The sequence below is a fragment of the Pinus tabuliformis genome, chromosome 1_1, assembly GCF_031772625.1.
Source record: "Pinus tabuliformis cultivar Carrire ecotype Pingquan chromosome 1_1, CPIR1, whole genome shotgun sequence".
Lineage (NCBI taxonomy): Eukaryota > Viridiplantae > Streptophyta > Pinopsida > Pinales > Pinaceae > Pinus > Pinus tabuliformis.
The window spans coordinates 156,009,564-156,035,239 of NC_142297.1; the positions used below are offsets into that span (position 1 = coordinate 156,009,564).

Genomic DNA, 25,676 nt, shown 5'->3' on the forward strand with positions numbered 1-25,676 from the left:
TTGCTACAGGAGGGGATCAGAGAGTTTTTTAAGGATGGAAGTAGCATCTTAGAGGTGGAGAAAGGTGTATGAAGGTAGTGTAGGAATTTACAGGGTAAGTTCCTCAGACAGAACACCAAAGGACACCGCTCACAACCAGATCACAGATCAATACACCAGTATTTTTGACGTGGTTAAAACCCTCAAAGAGAGAAACAGTCCATAGCCTGAGCCAACGCGGCCACTTCAGGCAATTTATTAATAAAAGAGTGAAAATTTACATAAGCTTCTTTCATAGACGGATTACCCTACAAATGACCCTCCATGCGCTTTAAATAGAAATCATGGACCAATTGGGTGTCAAGCCACGGATCAAGTGTCGGTAATACCGAGGAGAGAATGAACCATCGGATCACTACATATCGTGATCGTCAGATTGTAAGTTACAAAATGTACATAGTAAAGAAACACACTTTACCTAACCCTATACTAGACCAAGTTGTACTTAACTATTTCCTATGTGTCGGAATATCCTAACATCCCCCCTTAAGAACAACTTGGGATAGGATTGAAGGATTTACAAATATGACACAATAGGAGAAGGAAGGAGGCACTAGAGCCTATCCCCCCTTAGTGACAACTTCCTGAACTCCAAGCATAAATCGAAGTTTAGTGAACTTCGCCTCTGTGAGAGCCTTTGTAAAGATGTCTGCAACTTGATCATCTGTTGAACAATATTGCACTTCAAGAACATGGTCGTGAATGAGCTTTTTGATGAAGTGCATGTGCAGTTCAATGTGTTTGCTGCGCTGATGTTGGACTAGATCTTTGCATAGTTGAATGGCACTTTGATTATCACACCAAAGTGTAGTAGGATGCCGCTGCTGAAAGCCAAACTCTGACAGGATCTGACGAAGCCACAAGGCTTCCTTACTAGCTTCTATGGCACCACGATACTCTGCTTCTGCTGAAGAAAGAGAAATGGCACCCTGTTTCTTGCAAGCCCATGTAATAGGTCTTGAACCAAGAGTGAACACATAACCGGCAGTGGACTTCCGATCATCAGGGTCACCAGCCCAATCAGAATCAGTGAAACCAACCAATAGAGGAGCTGCTTCAGCACTGTAATGAATCCCAAACTGAACTGTACCTCGAACATAACGAAGCATTCTTTTAGCTGCTTTCCAATGACTTTCATGTGGGTTTTGCATAAACCGAGCAACAAGGCCAACAGCAAAGGAAAGGTCAGGACGAGTATGGGTTAGATACAAAAGTTTTCCTACAAGTTGACGGTATAAGGTAGCATCAACTTTAGGAGAAGTACAAGTGACTGAAAGTTTGACTCCAGACTGAAAGGGAGAAGGGGCTGGCTTACAGTCTTCCATGTGAAAATGGCGTAGAATATCACAGGCATACTTGGACTGGGATAGGGAAATACCCTCCTTGGATTGCAAGACTTGAAGACCGAGAAAATAATGTAAGTGTCCTAAGTCTGTCATTTCAAATTTCTTTTTAAGGCTGGACTTCACATGGTTTATAAGGTTGGGATCACTACCGGTAAGGATAAGATCATCAACATAAAGAACAAGAATGATAAGAGACTTGCCCACTTTCTTGGTGTAGACAGTATTGTCAGAATGACGCCTAGAAAAGCCAGATTCTAAAAGAAAGCTATCCATTTTGGCATACCAAGCTCGAGGAGCTTGCTTGAGACCATAAAGGGATTTCTTAAGCCGACATACAAGGCTGGAGTTTGTTTTTATAAAGCCAATGGGTTGTTCCATGTAGATTTCTTCATGCAAGTCCCCATGCAAGAAGGCAGATTTAACATCCATCTGATGGACTTCCCATTTGAAAGAGGAAGCAAGGGAAAGAACAAGGCGGATAGAGTTCATTTTGGCAACAGGGGAGAAGGTTTCAATGTAGTCAATGCCTTCAACTTGTGAAAAACCCTTAGCAACAAGACGAGCTTTATGCTTATCAACTTTCCCATCTGGTCCATACTTGGTTTTGTAAACCCATTTGCATCTAACAAGTTTTCGTCCCTTTGGTAGAGGAACAAGATCCCATGTATCATTTGCCAATAATGAATGATATTCTTCATTCATAGCTGCTTCCCAATCTGGATGGCCTGAAGCTTCTGCAAAGGTGTTAGGATCATAATTCACTGGAGCTTGAGCCAGTAAAGAAGAGGCTCTGTCAAACTGAGAACGTGTGCGTCGCTGATCTGTAGGATCACTGGCAAGATCACCTGCTGCATCTCGAGTAGCACGGACCCATCTTGGAAGCTGAGGAGCTGAAGGAGGATCCTGAGAAGGTGGGGGAGGATTGTCATCCTCACTTTCATCATCTGAAGAAGAAATATTTTCAAAAGTAGAAGAGATAGGGAGAGGTGGCACATCCGCCGAACTAGGCTCGCAGGCCGATATATTTTCAGCAAATTTTACATCTCTTCTAATGATAACATTTTTGGACTTAAGTGGAATAAGTCTATAGCCTTTGACATCTTCAGAATATCCAACAAAAGTACATTTTTCACTCTTAGGTTCTAAAGCTTTATGCTTTTCATCTGGAATATGGGCCCATGCTTCACTTCCAAAAACACGAAAGTGACTTACATCTGGTTTAATTGAGCTCCATGCTTCTTCTGGAGTGATATTCTTTAAAACCTTAGTAGGAGTGCGATTTATTATGTAATTTGCACAGTTAATTGCTTCTGCCCAAAAACTAAGACCAAGTCCTTTAGATTGTAGCATACAATTAGCCATTTCCTTTAAGGTGCGATTCTTCCTTTTAGCTACACCATTTTGTTGTGGAGTATATGGAACAGTATGTTGCATTTGAATTCCATTCTCAGTGCAAAAGTTGATGAATATGTTTTTAACATATTCTCCGCCATTATCAGTTCTTAGCTTAAGAATTTGATGTCCAGATTGTTTTTCAACAAAGGCCTTGAAGGCCAAAAATGTTTTAAATACTTCACTCTTGAGTTTTAAGAAGTATACCCAAGTGCGTCTGGAGAAATCATCAATGAAAGTTAAGAAATACTTGCAGCCAGAGAATGAAACAACTGGAAGTGGACCACATAAATCACTATGCACAAGCTGTAAAGGGGCTGAGGTGTGCCAAGAGGCACGTTTTTCAAAATTGTCCCGATGATGTTTTCCGAGTACACATCCGGAACAAACACCATCTCTGCAAGATACCATTGGAAGACCTGTCACCATATTTTCTTTACATAGATGCTGAAGGGAGCGATAGTTTAAGTGACCAAATCGCTCATGCCAAAGTTTGCTCACTTCATCGTTATGAGCAACAAATACGGAGGGAAGATTTGATGACCCAAAGTTGTGAAACTTATACAACCTTGTAGAATCATCAACAATGCCAGTAGCTAAAATCTGTCTAGGATCTCTTAGATCCTTAATTACAACATCGTGAGGTGAAAATTCAACGATTTTACCTTCACCTGAATGAGTTATCTGATATACAGATAGAAGGTTGCAGGATAAGGTTGGAACACATAATACATCATTAAATTGACCATTGTCTAGATGAACAGTTCCAGTCCCTACAACAGTAAGAGATCTATCATCACCAACATATATATTTTTGGTGTTACAATCATTTAAAGAAGAAAACATGGCTTTGTTTTTGGCCATGTGATAAGAAGCTCCAGAATCAATGAGCCACTCATGAGAATGAGAAGAAGAAGATACATTTAGTGCATAACCAGACCGAGATGATTGACAACCACATGCAGAAAGTGCCATTCTTGAAGATGAAGTTGAAGTTGAAGAGTGCTCCAAATGGATGTTATGCTTCTTCATTGCTGCTTCCAAGGCTTCCATCTTCTTAAAGCATTTGGATTCTAAGTGGCCATCTCGATTACAAAAGTTGCAATGTCTATCAGTCTTCTTCCCTTTGTTTTTATTTGTCTTATCATTTTGCTGAAATGATTTTTCATTTTGAGGCTGAGATTGCTTAGGACCCTTGTTTGGTTTAGGACCATTCCTTTTAGGATATGACTTCTTAGGATTCTTTGAATTTGGTTGCTGCTGGGCAGCTAACGCTTTCTTGGAGGAGTTTCCAAGATTAAGAAGACCAAGGTGTAAGAGTTTTTCTTGTTCTCTTATTAAAGAATCACAAAAAGAATCAAAGGAAGGGGATTTGTAGTCTTGTCCTTGAGAAATGAAAGCTTCTCTTGTAGAATGGAAGGTGGAAACAAACACAGAATAGGCTGGTCCCAACTTAGTAAGAATGGAATAGATAAGGTTACTATCTTCTTTCTTAACCTTAACACCTTCCAAGAGATATCTAAGGGTCTTGAACTTGGACAAGAAATCTTCAATGCAAGAAAAATTATTGGGGTCCAATGTAAGCAACTCATTTTCAAGTTGATGGGCTCTAAGTTCATTTTTAATTCCAAAAACTTTGTTGATCTGTTTCATTGCTTCATCAGGAGTATCAAGTTCTGCAATATGGAATCTAAGATCTAGAGAAATAGACATCCCTATCAAACCATGTGCTTGATCTTGCCTATTTTCCCATTTAGCAGCCTTATCTTCATCTTTCGGTTTCTTTTCTTGGCCTGAGGCTATTCTGTAGAGACCTTTACTTCTAAGTAAATCCTCAATGTAGGACAACCATTGGAAGTAGTTGGTGCTGTCAAGAGTAACTTGGTATTGACTTTCCATTTCAACAGAAACTGAAGCTAAGGATGCTGAAACTAAGTGTTCCAACGGAAAGATCTCGAAAAATTAGGCTGGTTTAAAAAAAACGGCTCTGAAAATGGCTTCCGGATGAAGAAGTTATGGTTTTTTGAAAAAAAGTTGTTGAAGATGCCGACGAAGTGCGGGAATGTGCGGAAATGAAAAATCCGCCCCCACAAAAAGGAGATTTGAACCCAAGACCTCTACTCTCTTAAAATAGCTTTTAACCAAGTGAGCTATACAAAAAATTTGAGAGAGAGAGAGAGAGAGAGCGGGGGGGGGGTTGAAGCTTTGGGTTGCGTGCTTGCTTTGAGAAAGCTCTTTTTCCCTACAAAACAAAAAACACAAAACCCAACACGGACATACAAAGAAAACAAACCTTACGGCTTGAAGTTAGCTTTAGCTGGGAACTAAATATTTTCCTCAATGTTTCTGATTTTCCGAGATCACACTAAGGCGCAGGGAAAAGAGCATACGCATGAGAAAAATCCTTCCTTTCTATTTCTGATTTGCCCAGATTGCACAGAGTCGCGGGGCAAAGAGCATACGCAGAAATGAAAGGTTCAGATCCGGTAATAAAAAAACTAAATAAACCGAAACCGAAATAAACAGAGAGAAAATAACTGTAAACTGCAAATAAACACTGTATACCTCCAGATCTTAAAAATGACGCAGCTAGGGCTACCGGAAACCTTTTCGCGTGAAACGAAAGGGGTTCCTCACTGGAACAGATGCTCCCAACACAATAGAGCAGTCCTCTCGGCCCGAAAGTAGTCAGAAACAGTAGATCTGGGAAACGACAGTCGGATGCAGTTCTACCGGCTTCAGATTTGGATCACCAACGGACGCGGCCCTCAAATAGCTCTGATACCATGTAGGAATTTACAGGGTAAGTTCCTCAGACAGAACACCAAAGGACACCGCTCACAACCAGATCACAGATCAATACAACAGTATTTTTGACGTGGTTAAAACCCTCAAAGAGGGAAACAGCCCACGAACTGAGCCAATGCGGCCACTTCAGGCAATTTATTAATAAAAGAATGAAAATTTACATAAGCTTCTCTCATAGACGGATTACCCTACAAATGACCCTCCATGCACTTTAAATAGAAATCATGGACCAATCGGGTGTCAAGCCACAGATCAATTGTCAGTAATACCGAGGAGAGAATGAACCGTCGGATCACTACATATCGTGACCGTCGGATTGTAAGTTACAAAATGTACATAGTAAAGAAACACACTTTACCTAAACCTATACTAGACCAAGTTGTACTTAACTATTTCCTATGTGTCGGAATATCCTAACAGGTAGATGGTGATGAATGAAGGGTGTGGGTGCCTTTTATCCAAGCCTAATACCCCTCGGAGGTCTATCTTGCAACAAAGTTGATGCCCATGGTGTCCTTCATTTACATTAACCGAGTGAATTCGAAGACAAAATTTGGAAGCAAGGTGAGGTACCTATTGTTTTGGAGAATTTGGTATCTATGGATAAATACTAATTCCCTAGATAAGTAATTGTATCTAGAACAATAGTTTAAAGTGTTTTAGTCTTTTCTTATAAGCAATAGATAAGATGACAAAATGAGAAAACCTACTTGTAGTTCTACTTTCCTCTCGTCTCCCTTGTATCGATCCTGTCTCTCCTTCCCGTACTTAATATGCTTGAGAAGTACCTATAAACACAACAGAAAACAAAGAATCGATCAAAGCAAAATATCTATTGAATATAAGCGAATGGAATCAAATACATTTAACACATATAAGCATTATAAAACAATACAAACATGTGGGAGAAAGGTTCAAACACTTTATTAAATAGAAGAAGGAACTACAACCATTGTGTCTGATTCAAAGTCATTCCTCCAGCATGGATACCATCCACATCACATCAAAAGCATGACACACTTTTGGCATTACAATACTTGCTTCAAAGCCAAAACTCACAACAACATTATCTCCTTACGATTCAACATAATCCAGCACCAGATCACTTAGATGAGTGGTCAATTTATAAGAAGATGAAGGAGGTTTTGTCATAAATGGTGGCACTAAATGGCCTTCCATTCTTAGAATTAGTTCCATGGAGGAAGGGATAATAGGATAGGATGCACATTAACTCATTCCTCATCCATTTTCGTGCTCATAGGAGTTGATAAGTGAGGGAACCTTCTAGATGACTCCAAAAGATAAGAATATTCCCCAAAACCTATGTGAATTTCGCTCAATGTCACCCAGCGCAGGTGAAAGGAAGCGTAAGTGCTCTGCAAAACACCCTAGCAATGGACTTAATTGCTCTGTAGCACACCTTTACAAGGGCTTACCTACGCTGGTCCCTCTGGATGCTATTTCTGGATGTCTTCAAGTCATGAAACTGTCTAGGAAGGAGGCATTCAAAGGGGTGACTTGTTTAGGGCATGTAGCAACTGAAATTAGGGTTTGATGAGCCCTAAAACACTTATTTGGATGATGGGATTGATGTGTCCAAATGGATCTGTAATAGTTGCCCCCTAAAGCATGAAGTCGGAAAAATGCCAATGTCGAATGAAATGCTTTACGATGTGATGAGGAGGTATCGATGTGGAACGTGACTTACATCAATTACAATACATATATCATGATATTTGATTTTACATCAATCGCTGAGAGAAGGCATACCCATGCTTGTTAAGGGAAATGTTCCCCTAGGGCTTTTGGGTTGAAACCCTAGCAGACTGAAAGTTGTCTATACAGAGAAACACACATTCACACAGCCATTATGCTATTATAAGAAAATTCTATGATAAGGGGCGTACCTGAGGTCCTACGTTTGAGAAGGTCCTTTAGGGTCCAAACCCTTCTTCGAGTTCCTTTTGCTCCTTTGTCCTGCAAAACAACCAATTCCGGAGAGCACAGTAGTATATGGACAAAACCTTATAAAGAAACCATCTTCATGTTATAAAGAAAGGTAGTTAGTTATGAAATTTAAACAACCATTCACATATGAATTCTAACAGGAACATTATAAACATGAAGAAGATTTATATCAGGAACCAAGACATGTGTTTCTTTTATTATAGACAAATAAAGTACAGAAAAGGAATAATTTCACCTGAGTCGTCCTTTCGCAGGCTCCAAGCAAAGCTTTCTTCCGGATTCGTCCAGCCTCAAGCCTTTAACAAACTCCTTCCATGACTTACTCCATGATGTCACAAGTAGTGGATGAACATCAACACACAAGGAAACAAGGGTTTCTTGTACAAATGGGGGAAGTGCAGGAGGCACAAGGATCTTCAGACCTGGTCAGGGGAAAAATCTCAGCATAATAACCTTTCTCTCTCTTCTCTCCTCCCTTAGGCCTTCCCATTGAAGCCTTTTTATACTTCTCCCAAAGTAGTTTTTTAGTTGGGAGTTGGTTGGGAACAGCTGGGCTACTGGCACTAACAGGTGATCACCAGGTAAAACCCGCGATCTCTGCCCGAAATTAAGGAGTTTTATATTTTTTAAAGTGTTTTAATACATATACGCAGGTTGGGTATATGCCTACCCTCGTATACACGCGTTTAACTCAGGGTAATGTCGCATATAAGGGATAAAACACTGTTTTTTAAATTTTGGACCAGATCTGAAAGGAGGGGTTGCCCTAGGCCATGAGTGCAGCATCACAAACCATAAGAGTGAGATTTGGAGCTATAACAATGCTCAACTTATAAACTTTCATTACATGTACATAAATAGTCGTCTATAGATATAGACCCATGATCCCATCAATGTAAAGCCATTGTACATATGATTTAGTACTCCTGAAATCACAGCCCGGATGGATGAAACTAGATTGGGGTCTTTTATCTCATTCAATAGTTCACTCAATTACGAGTCTAACCATGTGAATATATGATTTGAAGTTGAACATGGGAAGACACCATCTGATTACTAGCCAATGATGTAAGTTGTTAACAGATGTGAGAGAAATCAGTAATGATGATAATGATCCTCAAGGTACTATAGTACATTCTACATGGTGTGAATGGATGATTTGATGTCGGACCCCATACAAAGTCTTTTGGTCGAAGGTCATTGATGTATGCCTATCGCTAGAGGCAAGAAACTTTCCATTGATGCATCCAAGCCTCAAGGTATTAGAAGGGTGTTTCTAAGTCAAATTCTTGGATAATGTGCTGATGTCGACAAGAAGCGACTTGTCGCATGAGGGCCTTGATGTATCCCACATCAACGACACGAAACGAGTGTAGTGATTTTAGAGATGGAATTTGACTGACGACACAAGGTTCAGGAATGGCGGTCATGAAAATGAAGGTTTATGGTATTGCAAAGGATGAATTTTGACTGAATGACTTCTCTTGAACATGTCAGTGACATTGAAATGAATTGGTAGCATTGGCCCAAACAAAGTGATGGATGGTATGATATACCAATGGTGTGATAACCATTAAGCTAATAACCCAACCCAGATAGTCACGGTGATGGAGTGAAAGTGTCATGTTCAAGAGCGACTTGCTACCATAAAGTGGTTTCCCCTTTTTCCCATTTTCCCTAGTCATTGTTGACCAGTACCTCTTTATTTTTATCAAGCTTGAGGAGGATAACATATGCTTGTTGTATAATTTCACCCTTCGGGCGAATCCATCACTATTTGATGTTTTAACGAGTCTAGCGAAGGTGAAACTCGGTCTTGTTTATATGGACAAGTTTTTCGCTATTTGATGTTTTAAGGAGTTTAACAACAAAGATAACTCGGTCCTTTTCATGTTTAGAGAGTTTGAAAATGGACTGAAAGAAAACTCCACAAGTTCTTTTTCGTAAATTAATCTCTCAAGCCTGAAAAGGTGTAAAATAATACAAGAGAGATGTCGTTTCCAATCCGTTAACGAGCTGGAAAGGACAAACGCTTGACAATCTTTTCATGTTTAGAGAGTCTGGAAAGAGCTTAAAGAGGTCTTCTGGTGATGTTGGAACTTATAAAAATATGTTGATTTATGTGAAGAGGCTGGCTAATAAGACCACTCATTGCAACTATTCCTAAAAAAGGGTAAAACAACCAAGTGAGAGCGTATGATCGGCCAAGCAGATAGTGACAATGGAAGGAGAAAACCAAGGCTCATTTGATAGAAAACACTGATAGAATGGCAATAGCGAGGGTTAAAAATGGAAATGGGTTCATTTTTACACAAGCTTGAACCATAGGGAACTATGCTTGGATTCAGTTTCATGTTTACACAAGTTTGAAATGAAAAAACTATGCTTGGATTCAGTTTCATTTTTACACAAGATTAAAACGAAGAACTATGCTTGAATTCAATTTCATTTTTACACAAGCTTGAAACGAAGAACTATGCTTGAGATTAGTTTACATGCCCCCAGCATGATGAAAGGGAGAGTCCTATGTAACCAGATGGAAGTCGCTGTGGTGAAGCAGGACGGTTATCCAACACCTTTTTTGATCCAGGTGTATATTGGTGGCCACCTGCCAAGTCCACCTGGACCCCCACCATTGTTTCTCTCAGCATTTTCATTTTCCTTAATTGTAGCACAACTTACTATTTTTAGCAATTTTTCGGGTCCTGAACTTCTGGCGCTGTTTTGAGGCCCTAAACGACGTTTTTTGGGAAATCTGGGGCAACATGGGTCCGTGGATAGATGTTGCCCTTCCCAAAGTGGTAGTGCTCGGATAGATCTTTCTAACGAGCTATTGTACGCGTCAAACGGAGATCGTATGCCAAAGTTACGACCCTGGGAAGTTGATGTACCAATTTAACCAAACAGGGCCCACAGTTTGGCGTTTCATCTTCTAGGGTTAGGTTTTGGAATGTTAAGGGTTTTCTATTATTTCTCAACAATAAATAGGCCTTCGAGCCTCATTGTAACACAGTTCAGAGGCATGTAGCCACCACATCTCTTCTCAAAGATAAGCTACCATCGCCCTAGCTGGTTTATTTCCATTACTGTTTGTAAGCATATTTCAGTGTTTTACATTAATGAAATGAAGCATTATTTCTGCCGCATATCTATGTTTATGGTTATTTCTGTAATTTGTTGCGTTCCTGTTTAAGTCCGGATCAGTGGTATCAGAGCGGTCTGCTTTTTCTCTATTTTTCTTTGCATGTCCCCAACGAGGTCGGGATATAAAGAGTTAGGGCTTGAACTGGTCGAACCTTTGCAAGACCAGCCTTGCAAATCCCGACGGCCTCCCATGGCGGATGAGAAGAAAGACGAGGGGGCAGGAGATCCTATCAAAATCTTGCTCGAAGAAGCCCTCGAGCGACAATGGAATGCGATGATGGACAGCGTTGCCCATATCCTTCAGCGGCTACCCAGAAGCGACTCATCGGCTTCCAGCAGCTACTCTGGAAATGCCACGACCTTTAAGGTACAAGTTAATTTTGAAATCCCCATATTCGAGGGTCAGATGGATGCAGATACCGGAGATAAATGGTTAAATCTGCTAGAGGGTTATTTTTCTGTTCATGAATTTTTGAGTCAGGAAAAGATTGTTTTCGCTCTTCTCAAAGCAGCCCCCCACGTCAAGGACTGGTGGGAAACCTACTGCAAGCAGAAGGATGAAAATACCGGCTCACTATTTTCCGCTGCACCCACCTGGAATTCATTACGGGATGCCATCAAGGAGCAGTACTACCCTGTCGGAAGCTATGAGGATGAATACATAAAGTGGACCATGCTGCAGCAGGGAAGGGACCAAGATGTGTCGGAGTTCACCAATCTTTTCCATACCCTTCGCACAAAGTTGGGTATCAAGGATTCGGAGCAGCATTTGATACTCAAATACAGTGGCTTCTTGCACAAGTACATCCAGCAAGAAATAGAATTCCTGAACATCTCCTCGCTCGGCACAGCATACCGATATGCCGTCAAGGTCGAGCAGAAGTTCAAACAAAAGAAGCGAGACTTTGGATTTGCGAATCCGAAGCAAAAGAAAGGTGCCCCTAAACCACAAAACAAAGGACAAAGCCAAGGCGGGGCAGCCCAAGACAACCCGCCAAAGCTACAAGCAAAGAACAGCACCGTGAAGCCGAAAAAGGACACGGGAAAATGGTGTGAGTTCCATAAGAGCTCCACTCACAACACAAGTGAGTGTCGAGCCAAGCAGTCACTGGTGGCTGAGCTAAAGGTTTCAGAATCAGATGCATGTTCCGACTCTGAGTCAGAACCCGACAAGGGGAATGACAAAGGGAAGCAGATCATTGATGTAGATCCCAACGCCATTGTTGCTACCGCCAAGATCCAGAAAAATGAACCCGAAGATCTAGAGGAGGAGGAGCATCTCTTCGACTCCCAGATGTGGGTAAAGGGCTCCCTGCTACAGTTCATTGTCGATAGCAGGAGCCAAAAGAACCTCATTTCGGCAGAGCTCGTGAAGCAATTGGGCTTACCGACCACAACACATCCACAACCGTACACCATCAGGTGGCTTCACCAAGGACGGGATTTTCGCGTGAGCCAGCAGTGTCATCTTCCATACAACATCAAGCCCTTCATGGATGAGGTATTGTGTGACATTGCTCCTCTTGAAGTTTGTGATGTATTATTAGGACAACCATACTTGTGGAAGCGACATGCTGTGTATGAATCAAGGCCCCGTGCTGTTATTATTACATTGGGAAATAAGTTGTACAGGATACCAGAGGTAGCACTGCCTACCGTCATCTCTTTGATTACTGCAAAACAATGCAGTAAGCTCATTTCCAAAACTGGGAAATTTGTTTTCCTGATGATACACCCTCAAGGAAAGAAGAAGACGGTGGCCACGGCCTCCAGACAGGGCCCCTCCGCACGACAACTACAGATGGACAAGGTCGTGGAGGAGTACAAGGACATCTTCACCTCCCCCACAGGGGTTCCTTTGCACTGTTAGGTCAAGCACTCCATTGATCTGACCCCAGGTGCGCTGCCACCCAATGGACCAATTTATTGGCGCTCTGTTCTAGAGAACGATGAAATCAAGAGGCAGATTGAGGAGCTCTTGCAGAAAGGTCACATCCGTCCGAGTTCATTGCCTTGTGGGAGCCCAATCGTGTTGGTACAGGAGAGGGATGGGACTTGGAGACTCTATATTGACTATCGAGCGCTGAACAAGATCATTGTCTGTAATAGGTACCCGATCCCACGGATTGATGACTTCCTGGACCAACTAAAGGGGGCGAAATATTTCAGCAAGATAGATCTGAAGTTAGGATATCACCAGGTACCAACCGAACCCTCTGATGTGTGGAAGACTGCCTTCAAAGCCAAGGAGGGCCTTTTCGAATGGTTGGTTGTGCCTTTCGGATTGACGAATGCTCCTGCAACCTTCATGAGGCTAATGGATGACATCTTGCGGCCATTCACCAAGTCATTTGTAGTGGTATACTTGGATGACATTCTGATCTTAAGCCAGAGTTGGGAAGAGCACCTCCACCACATCCGACAGGGTCTCCAAACACTGCGGTAACACAAGCTATTTGCCAATTTGGAGAAATGCACTTTTGGCATGACCCAGGTTAAGTATCTGGGATACATTATTGATGAATAGGGGGTGCATGTGGATCCAGGCAAGATCCAACTGATTCGGGATTTGCCACCTCCAACCACTCTGACAGAGCTCTGCAGCTTTCTAGGTCTTGCCAACTTCTACTACAGGTTCGTGTTGGGGTTTTCTCATATCACTTGGCCCTTGAGTCAAGTCACCGAGGGAGAAGCGAAAGCAAAATTCTTTTGGTCTGAATCTCACAGAAGGCATTCATAGAGTTGAAAGATCGCCTCTGCACGACACCAGTGCTCGCGTTACCAGATTTACAACAACCATTTGCGGTCGAAACAGATGCCTCTGACTATGATATTGGGGCAGTCCTTACTCAACACGGGCATCCAGTGACATATCATAGTGAAACACTTTCAGACACAGTCTGGAAGTATCCCACTTATGATAAAGAGATGTATTCCATTGTGCAGGCCTGCTGACAATGGAAGCATTACATTTTGGGGAAGGAAACGGTCATCCACACAGACCACTGACCCCTGCAGTTCATACAGACCCAAGGGAAATTGCAGAATGATCGCCATTAGAAGTGGTCTACATACTTGCAACAGTTCCATTTGAATATCAAGTATAAGAAGGGCAGCACCAATAATGTCACAGATTGCCTCAGTGGACCACCGATCATGGCGTTAACCACCATGCTCAACTCTTGTGGGCACGAGACTTGTGATTGGCCACTTCTCTACAAAAGTGACCTAGAATTCGGCCACACATACCAGACACTCTTGGAGGGTCGGCATGTTCTAGATTTTCACCTCCAGGATGCCCTGTTATGCCACCTGAGTCACCTTTGTGTTCCATCAAGCGAGCGTGCCAAGATGATTTGAGAAGCACACTACAGTCGGGTTGCTGGGCATTTCGGGGTCGAGAAAACGGTGGCAGTACTACAAAAGTATTTCTATTGGCCAAATCTTCGATAGGATGTTGGGAAGTACATCAGATCATGTACTACTTGTGCCATTGCCAAACCGACCATCAAGAAGCAAGGCCTCTATGCCCCGCTGCCTACCCCTAGTCGACCTTGGGAATCCATCTCCATGGATTACATGTCAGGCCTTCCTTCCACTAAGCATGGAAATGACTGTGTTTTTGTGGTCATTGATAGGTTCTTGAAGATGGCCATTATGGTGGCCTGCAAGAAGAATATCATAGCAGAAGCCACTGCTAAACTCTTCTTTGAACGAGTGTGGCCTCAGTACATTTTGGTCTAGTCTCTGGTCAATGCTGGACACCAAACTCACTACGTCCACAGCCTTCCATCCACAAACTGATGGCCAGACAGAGGTTGTCATTAGGATGATTGTGCACATTTTGCACATGTACAACTTAAAGCATCCACGCACATGGGACGAGAGCCTCCCGTATGTTCAGCACAGCTACAACCAAGCTCTTCACAGCTCAACTGGCCACAGCCCTTTTTAGGTGGGCTTGGGATTCCAGCCACTATGCCCCATTGATGTGGCCATGCCACTTGCAGCTACTCACACAGATTCGGCTCATGTCCAGTCCGAAATAGACAAGGCAACCAGCTTCATTGAGCACATCCAACATATTCGCCAGTAGGTCCATGACATTCTAGAGAAATCAAATTCCAAGTACAAGCAGCGACATGATCAACATCGAGTGCCACACAAGTTTTAGGTGGGCGACAAAGTCTGGTTGCATTTGCAAAAGGAACGCCTTACTGGAGCCTATCAGAAACTGAGACCACTCCAATATGGTCCTTACACCATTACTAAGGTTGTGGGAGACAATGCATTTGAGCTCAGCATTCCCCCATTCCTTAGCGTGCACCCAGTGTTCAATGTGGACCGCCTTCGGCCATACTTTCCACCATTGCTAGACACATCCAACATTGCAAAACAGCTCACACCCATAGAATTAAATCCAGATTGCATGGAACAAGTTGCAACTAATTGGATCATGGACACACAGATCAAGAACACTCGCCAATAGAATATCCAACTATATTGAGTTGTCAAAGCAGGCCAACTTCTTCACCGGGGCAAGTGGCTCACCAAGGACCAAGTTCAGCAAAAGTTTCCTCATCTCATGGAGGAACTCAACGCAATGGGGACCATTGCTTCCTAAGGGGGGAGGAATGATCCAGGTGGATATTGGTGGCCCCCTGCCAAGTCCACCTGGACCCCCACCATTGTTTCTCTTAGCATTTTCAGTTTCCTTAATTGTAGCACAACTTACTATTTTTAGCAGTTTTTCGGGTCCTGAACTTCTGGAGCTATTTTGAGGCCCTAAACGATGTTTTTTGGGAAATCTGGGGGCAACATGGGGCCATAGACCAATTTTCCTCTTCCCAAATTGGTAGTGCTCGGATAGATCTTTCTAACGAGCTATTGTACGCGTCAAATGGAGATCGTATGCCACAGTTACGACCATGGGAAGTTGATGTACCAATTTACCCAAACGGGGCCCACAGTTGGCGTTTCATCTTCTAGAGTTAGGTAAATAGGCCTTCGAGCCTCATTGTAACACAGTTCAGAGGCATGTAGCCACCACATCTCTTCTCAGAGATAAGCTACCATCGCCCTAGCTGGTTTATTTCCATTACTGTTTGTAAGCATATTTTAGTATTTTACATTAATGAAATGAAGCATTATTTTTGTTGCATATCCGTGTTTATGGTTATCTCTATAATTTGTTGCATTCCTATTTAAGTCCGGATCATTTTTGGCTTCGTCCAAATAGGGAAAAAGGTGAATGGGGTGATTCCCTTCACATAACCTATAGGGAAACTTAACTTTACCACTAGGTGCATGCCCCCCAAGCTTCATTAGATTCACCTAAATAGACTACTCGTGGCTATCAGGTGGATGAAATGAAGGTTCGTTTACGAGATCAAGTGAAAGACTCGACTGAGATTTTACGGAGATCGTATGCCACAGTTACGACCATGGGAAGTTGATGTACCAATTTACCCAAACGGGGCCCATAGTTTGGCGTTTCATCTTCTAGAGTTAGGTAAATAGGCCTTCGAGCCTCACTGTAACACAGTTCAGAGGCATGTAGCCACCACATCTTCTTCTCAGAGATAAGCTACCATCGCCCTAGCTGATTTATTTCCATTACTGTTTGTAAGCATATTTCAGTATTTTACATTAATGAAATGAAGCATTATTTCTGTTGCATATCCGTGTTTATGGTTATCTCTATAATTTGTTGCATTCCTGTTTAAGTCCGGATCATTTTTGGCTTCGTCCAAATAGGGAAAAAGGTGAATGGGGTGATTCCCTTCACATAACCTATAGGGAAACTTAACTTTACCACTAGGTGCATGCCCCCCAAGCTTCATTAGATTCACCTAAATAGACTACTCGTGGCTATCAGGTGGATGAAATGAAGGTTCGTTTACGAGATCAAGTGAAAGACTAGACTGGGATTTTACGAGATCTAATCAAAGAATTTAATTGGAATTTTGCTCCAGAGGAGCTTGTTTCATTTTTCAATGAGCTTGACACAAGACAAGGAACTATCCTCATATCCTTGGTTTCATTTTTGAATGAGGTTGACACAAGACAAAGAACTATCCTCATATTCCTTGTTTCATTTTTTAATGAGGTTGACACAAGACCAGGAACTATCCTCATACTCCTTGTTTCATTTTTTAACGAGGTTGACACAAGACTGGGAACTATCTTCATACTCCTTGTTTCATTTTTTAATGAGGTTGACATAAGACAAGGAACTATCCTCATGAGAGTTGTTTCATTGTTTAATGAAGTTGACATAGTAAAAGAACTATCCTCATGGACCTATTTCATTTTTTAACGAGGTTGACACAAGACTAGGAACTATGCTTAGGGGACCTGTTTGATTTTTAATGAGGTTAACACAGTAAAAGAATTATCCTCATACTCCTTGATCACAACTCATAAAAAGTCATGAAGGAGAAATCTGGTTCCAATGCCCCTAGTACATGATGTACAACATCACTGAATTGATCGTTAGTTGATGTAGGTATGGAATGGGTTGCCATATAATTAACCCGTGGTGGGGATGATACCATTGGTACAAAAGGACCATTTAGGGAAGATGGTTGGCTGGAAGCCATATTTGCATTGGGAAATGAAAGCTGGGCAACGATGACAATTATGCCTTCATGCGGGAAACACATCACTCGAAAGAGTGTGGAAGCAATAGCTCCCATGCCATAAACATAGTCGTGCCCAAGAAGTAAATTGTAATCTAAAGGGCCTGGGACTACCATTACATTTAGATAAATGATATTTCCTCTCAAAGTAATAGGCAACTGAAGAAGGATCCCTAATGGTTGACTGGTTCCTCTGTTAAAAGCCAACAGATTCTAGGTAACAGGCACAAGTGGCGGCGAACTGAGTACTTTCCAAGCAGTAGAGGAAAGGATATTCAGAGATGCACCTTCATCTATAATAGTGCCCAATACAATCATATTACAAACCTATACTATGATCTGGAAAGGCACATAAGAAGGAAGAGGAAACACTGCTAGTCGATTCCAGTCAAAGGAAGTGATGAGACTACTCAGAGGGGGTACCATAAAAACGGGAGAATTAACCCCTTGAGTTACGAGAATGGGAGGATTTTCCTCCTGTCTTGATGGAATAGGAGGACTGCCCCGAAGCTCATTAGAATCTAAAGAAACGAAAAGAACCCGAGTGGTATCATATTCACTCTCTTTGGGAAAGGTACGATTAACTAAAGGTGAAATCAGGTCAACTGTTACCTTCACCTATTGATTTGGGTCAGGTATAGACTCATGGGATTCACATTCAAAGAGAGTGGGTTTGACCGACGGTTGATTTGGGTCAGTCACTTTATCAACTAGTGAAGGATTAAGGGATAGTTTCCTGTAACCAAATGGAAGTCGCTACGGTGAAGCAGGACAATTATCCAACACTTTTTTGGCTTCATCCAGATAGGGACAAAGGTGAATGGGGTGATTCCCTTCACATAACCTATAGGGGAACTTAACTTTACCCTTCTTTCCATGAACTTTACTACCACTAGTTGATGTTGTGTCATCAGCATGATCTCCAAAAGTTGATGGCACAGGATGATGTGAACAAGAAGACCATTCTTCTAAGATCTGAGGAATATCAGGACAATTTCGAAAAAGATAGTCTCCCGCACATATTTTTCATGGATATCGAACTTTGTGAGGCTTGATGAACTGTTTCTCATCACATGTTGCATTCAAAGCAACAGTTGCTTGGTTGACCCTCTGCGAAATTTGCTTCTTCTTCTTCTTCTTCTTAACCACCTGGTTATTAGTACCATTACTTTCACCAGGCGAAGAGGAAGAAGGGGAGGAAGAAACAACTGAGGAAGAAGGCAAAGGGTCAACTTTAGGATCAATTGGGGGTTGATTTTGTCCAATTGGAGGTGTACTCGATTTTGGACAAATCATGATATTTTGAACCAAGGAGGTTGAAAACAACCATATTGGAAAGCCAATGGTAAAGCCAATGGTAAGTCCCAGTAGGGATAATGTAGCCATATAAGGAGCACCAATATTTTTGAAAGGAGGAAAAGGACTAGGATTCCCATCAAAAGGAATTCCTTAATCGGTGGACTCCGGATTTGTCGCCATATGTTTCAACCTAAGATCAACTAAGGAGTGAGCGTGTAGGATGTTATCCGCAGTCAACTAATTTTATTTTAATCAAAGTAACATAACAAAACAAAAGAGTGATAATCTAGGCAAAATATTTACCAAGCAACTGTGAACTGTAGAATACCTCCCGGTGAACCGAGAAGTACAGGCAGGCAATCTCCCTAAATGTTGTGTTCGATGTATCACACTCTACAATGTGGATAACTTAGTTACCTAAGGATGAATAGCAACCTAGTGTTGTCCTCCCATATATACCTGAAAGTACGTGGAGGCCCAATCCATATAAGTGTTGTCTTATGCAAAACCGCATAGTGAGAGCATTCCCATATACTCTATGTACTGTAACACCACCCTATATACCCGAAGTTACGTGGACAAGCTACGATATACTCACGTATGTGGAATGAGGTATCACACTCGGGATGTATTGTAGACAAGTTAGTGACCACTGTTTTGCTTTACGAAGCCGGAACACGTCTCTAGCCTAGAACCACTAAATGTTTTTCGTTAAGTGACAATGCTCCATTAGGTAAATTCAGATAAATTTTAAGTTTATCCTCTTTAGAAGTTTCCTTTCAAGGTTCACCACATGATGAATGTTTGCAATTCCTAAAATGCAACTAATATGATAAGCATTATTTTAATTCAATTAAACAATGAAAACCTTAGCTAGTAGGGATAGAGCAATCAGATCTTTGACAAAGAGCAAAGAGCACATCTAATGCAATTTCCCTAGCTATTCCTTTCAAGCATTCAAAAACTACAATATGAATGATGCAAGTTTTTCTTTTCGAATCCCTTAATGTTATGATGAACAAAAAGGAAATATGCACATACAATCAATCAATCTTTCATAAGAACAAAGACTTTTATGATAGTTCTGTTTCGAAGGAAAAGAAGACTTTACGACACTTTCTTTCGAACAAAGATTAATCAACTATATTATAACTTTGACTATAGACTGATAATGACAAAAAATCATTTAAGAAACATTAATCAATCAAGTCAAAGTAGGGCTAGACAAGGAGATAGAAACTTGTTCTTTGAGACATAACATTCATTGATCAATCAACAAACAAACAAACAGAGAAAAGTTGGCAAAAACACATTCCAAAGGTGAAAATTTTCCCTAAGGTGGATCAGCACAGGTCAAAGAGGGCCTAACTGCGTTGCAGAGCACTGTCTCTCACTCAAGGGTTCTTTGCAGAGCACTGTCCCCTGACCAAGCCTGTGCTGATTTCTGAGAGGCCACTCAAGAGTCATCTAACCTCAATTTTTTACCAAAATTCAATGCAAAAGGGCTGAAATACAATCAATGAACACAAGTAGGGTCTAAAAGAGTGTCCTAGGAGGTGGATAAGCTACTAGGAAGGATGATCTTCCCCAGCGGAGTCGCCAATTTGTTTTGGAGAATTTGGTATCTACGGATAAATACTAGTTCCCTAGATAAGTAGTTGTATCTAGAACAACAATTTAAAGTGTTTTAGTCTCTTCTTATAAGCAATAGATAAGATGAGAAGATGAGAAGACCTACTTGTAGTTTTGCTTTCCTCTCGTCTCCCTTGTATTGATCTTGTCGCTCCTTCCCGTATTTAATACACTTGAGAAGTACCTGTAAACACAATAGAAAACAAAGAATCGATCAAAGAAAAAGATCTATTGAATATAAGTGAATGGAATTAGATACATTTCACTCATATAAGCATTATAAAACAATACAAACATATGGGAGAAAGGTTCAAACACTTTTAAATAGAAGAAGGAATTACAACCATTGTGTCTGATTCAAAGTCATTCCTCCCGCATGGATCCCATCCATATCACATCAAAAGCATGACACACTTGTAGCATTACAATACTTGCTTCAAAGCCAAAACTCATAGCAACATTATCTCCTTAAAATTCAACATAATCCAACACCTGATCTCTTAGATGAGTGGTCAATTTATAAGAAGATGAAGGAGGTTTTGTCATAAATGGTGGCATTGAATGGCCTTCCATTCTTAGAATTAGTTCCATGGAGGAAGGGATGAGAGGATAGGATGCACCTTAACTCATTCCTCATCCATTTTCGAGCTCATAGGAGTTGATAAGTGAGGAAAACTTCTAGATGAATCCAAAAGATAAGAATATTCCCCAACCCTATGTGAATTTTGCTCAATCTCGCCCAACACAGGTGAAAGGAAGCCTAAGTGCTCTGCAAAGTACCCTGGCAGTGGACTTAACTGCTCTGCAGTGCACCTTTACAAGGGCTTACCTGCGCTAGTCCCTCTAGAGGCTATTTTTGGATGTCTTCAAGTCATGAAACTGTATGGGAAGGAGGCATTCAAAGGGGTGACTTGTTTAGGGCATGTAGCAACTGAAATTAGGGTTTGATGAGCCCTACAACGTTGATCTAGATGATGGGATTGATGTGCCCAAATGAATCTGTAACACCTATGAGGAAGATGGAAGGGTCCAGGTTAATGTGGAAAGGTATGCCCACTCCTGCAGATTAACACATTTCTTGCAACCAACAAACTACATACATCTAATGATTATTATCGGAGTAAAGTAAATAATTATGGAAGAGATCAGTTGAATTTTATTGAAGTCTAGTCTAACCTACAACAAAACTTAAATTATCAAACTAATGCTGCTAAATCTGTTATGCTCTTAACCTGCAAAAGATACCCAAATACAGAATATGCGAAGAAAGATACCCAGGACATAGAACAGTGTGAGACAACAGCAAATACTTTATTATTGAGAAAGCAATGTTCACTGGCCTCTTCGAGGGGGCAACCTCCAATAGAGCAGAGCTCGATACAAAAATAAGACACGATGCTCCTCGCAGGGAGTCTCTATCCTTTATATATGACTCATACATGCAATACCAAGGATCAATACGATGGGTTTTATTATTGCCATCTATCTAATACTACGGCCCATTTGCAACTAACTGTGGTCCCGTCATTAATTGCGGGTTAACCACTTACAATTATTAATGTGGGCTTTAATAACTCTTGACTATGACTCGATCCCATTACATAAATAAGGGGGTTAGGGTGGGACCCTAACAAAATCCTAAGTTGTAGAGATTAAACATGCAGGAGAACTGTAATTTAATACTTAACGCTTTCCAAGAAATCATAAACAAATATTTTGAGTTTTTATTCTAGATCTTTCCAATCACTCTTTCCACAAGTGAGGTGATAAGAAAGCCTACAATTACAAGTTTTTATGATATAATATCTACTGAAACAAGAGAATTATTGCAATTCTTTGAAATAAGAAGAAGAAGGAAATACAAGAAAGGGACTAAAGCCTTTTGGTTGGGCCCAAATCCAAGGGTTTCAGCCCCCAAAATTAACTTAGATGTAGATCAATGGTAAACTTCTCATTAATAGAAAATAATATTCTCATACATCATATGAAAGTTAAGAATAAAAATTTAAATCACTAGGCTCTCAGTAGCTATTCTTAGCTGCAACAAAATTTTGAATCCTAATGGGACTTTCAGCATGTTTATTTATAGAAAAATGATTCAGGGGCAACTTCCTTCAAAGGAGGAATGCTACCCTCCAAAATCTCGAGATTTGAGGATATGGTTCCCTTTTTCCTTGTCATGCACTTAGAGTTCCTCGGCTGCTAGTGAATTTGAGCTGTTGGAGAAGATTCAGTGATCTCAAGCTGAGTTAGGGAGTTAATGAGGTGGGCAAGCTCCCTATATTTTCTTGAGGTGTCTCCATCAAGCCATTGAATGGTAAATATCTCCAAAAATTCTAATTTGGCCTGCATATTAATAACATTAGGCCATACAATATGAAAAACACCTTTTAGTCTTCATATTAAGCATATTATGGCTAAAAATGTGAATTAATGTGAGAAAATGAGAGTTTTAAGGGCTGGAGGATAACACAATGAACTCCAAAAGATACCTATTGATGGGACCCATCATCACCCCCTTGCTGAAGGTGTTTCTCACCCTTTGAGAAACTCAATCACTGATATGAAGCTCATTCATGGCCCTGGTGGCCTCTTTGACATCCCAAGGCACTTCATATGGTGTGCCTTCCTGTGGATAGAAACCTGCATTTGCCTCTATGTTTGTCCATTCTTTTTGTTCCTCTTCTTGGTTTTTTCCTTCTTGTAGTCCCAATAGTAAGGGAGGACTGATTTTGATCCCTATCCAGTTGATCTTTTGCATAGTGGTGTTTCCTCCAAGGCATTCCTTAGTCTTTCTAGGGAGTGATATTCTCTGATTTGTAAAATGTGGGGCAGGGCTTGCAATCTTCTTTGGCAAGCCTGCAAACTTTCTGTCCCCACCATCCTAAAAGTGTCCTCATAATGTAGGATTTATTGCTCTTGGGTTGATATGTACCTAGGTGCCAATTTAGGATTAGAGGAGATGAGATTGTAGTTGCTAATGATAGCCTTTGGGCTCAGTAATTATGCTCTGATATAAGGGAACCTTTTCTTTTGTCGTCATCACCCTTTCCACTTCTTCAACCCTTGTTTCCTCATGGGTGAACCAAGAGGTTAATGCATCAATTTCATGTCTTCTAATCTTTAGTTAGTGTCCCACAAATTCCTCTATGTTAGGATCAGATTATGCATATAAAACTCAACTGGTTTTGTGCTATCCTCAATACTTACCTTTTTGCAAAACTCAATAAATTGCCTATAGTCTTGGAAAGTTAAGGACCCATATTGTGCGAGTGTCTTTATCTGGAAATACAGCCACTGCTCCTTGAGGAAAATAACATAGGATTTGGATGGTTGCTGCATTGTATGAATTCCATAGATAAACTTGCCATAGTAGTAAGTTGTGTTTCCTTTTCTTGTAGTTGTTCTTTTAGCCTTGTGTTCTTTTCCTGTAGCTTCTCTCTCATGGTTGACTCCCTCAGTTTTAGGTCACTTAATTCCTTTCTCATTTCATTGATTTTCTCCTCCATGAGGCCCACATATTCTACACTTTTGGATTTTGCAATTTGCATCCATCTATGTGTTCTACCTCTTTCCTTCTCTAACTCAAAGAAGAGTGGGATGGTGAATTTCTCAGGTATAATCCTACCTCCCTCAACAAATTTGTAGTAGGATTCTAGACTACGTTGTGAATCAGGCTCTTGAAGATCTTTGTGTCCTTTTTCATATTCTTTTAAGGTGGCTTCTCCTTCTTGTAGCACCTCGTGATACTCCTATAGCATCCTTTGTTTCTCCTGTAGCAACCTCTGTTTCTCCTGTAGATTCTCTGTTTCCTCTTGTATCTCTTCTTTCTCTTCTTGTAACATGGTAGTTTGTGTCTTAAGTCTCTTAAATGTGACTACCCTAGTGGTGGGCCTTCCCATAGGTATCATAGGTTGCTTGGTTTTGGTCTTAGGAGAGGTAACCTCCTCGAATTGTCCTTCATTAGGTCCCACTTCTTCCTTCTTGCTTATTGACTCCTCTATGGTGATAGGGACCTTTGTAGGAGGCTGAGGCTTTCCTTGCCTTATCTTGGTGCTCTTCCTTGTTTTGAAGTACAAAGGGCCTTTCCTTGGCTGCCTTCTTTTGGGCTTGACAAGTGTGCCCAATGTGGCCAATGTTGCAGCCACTTCTTGCTCGGTGTTCCCTAGAGAGAGACTTGTTTGATGTCCTTTTTTTTCTCTCTTTAGGATTTTAGGTCTCCTTAGTGTTCTATTTTTCTGCTACTTGTTTCTCTCCTTATTCTTGCTTAATTTCTGCTTGTTCTTCCTCTATTTCTGCTTCCTCCTCTTCTTCCTTCTTTCCTTCCCTACCTCCAATACTAGAGGCTAGTGTTTCTTCATGTGTGATGGCTTGGGTTCCAATGAAAATTTCCCTATCCATGTCTACAAAATTAGTCCATAGCACAGGGTTCCTTAGGTGACTAAGAGCATCCATAACAATCAGTTTAATGAGGCCATGGTGGGAAATGTGTTGGTGCTTCCCTTCCCTCACTTTCTGGCTCATTTCAATGATAGATTGCAAGACGAAATGAGCAACACTGAGCCTCTGTGGGAGAGGAAATTCTACTTTGAATCTTAGCTCATGGAGCAACCTAAAATGATAGGCATATACAATGCTCAACCTCCCCTCATAGGATATGTATTTGAGAATGTGATAGACCACTTCATCCCAAGGGTAGGGCAAGCTTTCCCTTCTCACTCCATTTTTATCTTCTACAGGATTTTTTTTCAGAATGAAGAAGTTCTTCCTCATTGTGAGGCTGATTGCTTTGTCCTCTTCACTCCATCGAATTCCTAGGGGTAAGGTAGTCACTTTGCTTATGAGATTAGCATTTAGAGAGATGAAAATGGCTCTAACAATAGTAGTGGCACTATCTTCTCCTTGAGGATTTAGTGCCATGGAAAATTCCTGGGTTATATCATCATCATACCCCTTCAATTGTTCAAAGAATCCCATCCACTGATGCCTTAGAAAAATATTTACCACAGGTGGATGTTGATGAATTCTCTTTGTTTCTGTGGGCTCTCTTCTATTAAACCCTCCCCCCATTTCTCCTTCTATTGCTTCTTGAGTATATTTAGGTGTATTTCAAATTTTGGCCTTAGAGCAGTCTCGGTTGTAGTGTCAAAATTTTTCTTTTTATCAGAGGGGGAGAAGGATGCCAATAATAAAAAAAACTTTTCTTTGACAATTTCCAAAGGGAACTAGTACCTAATTCTTTTCTATAGGGCACTTAATTCAAGCAGAATTTTCCATGCAGAGATATGAAAATTAGAGAGGGAGAGAGCCACTTACTCCTTTCAAGATAACTTTGTCAGGTGCATGAGGGTTTGAGGGCAACTTTGGGTAATTTTGGCTCTCTTTATCCCTTCAATTCTCTCTTGTA

At 41.1% G+C, this 25,676-nt stretch overlaps 2 protein-coding genes across 2 annotated transcripts in view; both read left to right on the forward strand.

Annotated features, from left to right (window-relative positions):
* The window catches only part of LOC149212070 (agamous-like MADS-box protein AGL19), a 244,178-nt gene that overhangs the window by 74,089 nt on the left and 144,413 nt on the right, over positions 1 to 25,676 (forward strand). The gene's annotated exons all lie outside the window — the stretch shown is intronic.
* Positions 1 to 25,676, forward strand: part of LOC149212071 (uncharacterized) — an 84,145-nt gene that overhangs the window by 57,695 nt on the left and 774 nt on the right. The gene's annotated exons all lie outside the window — the stretch shown is intronic.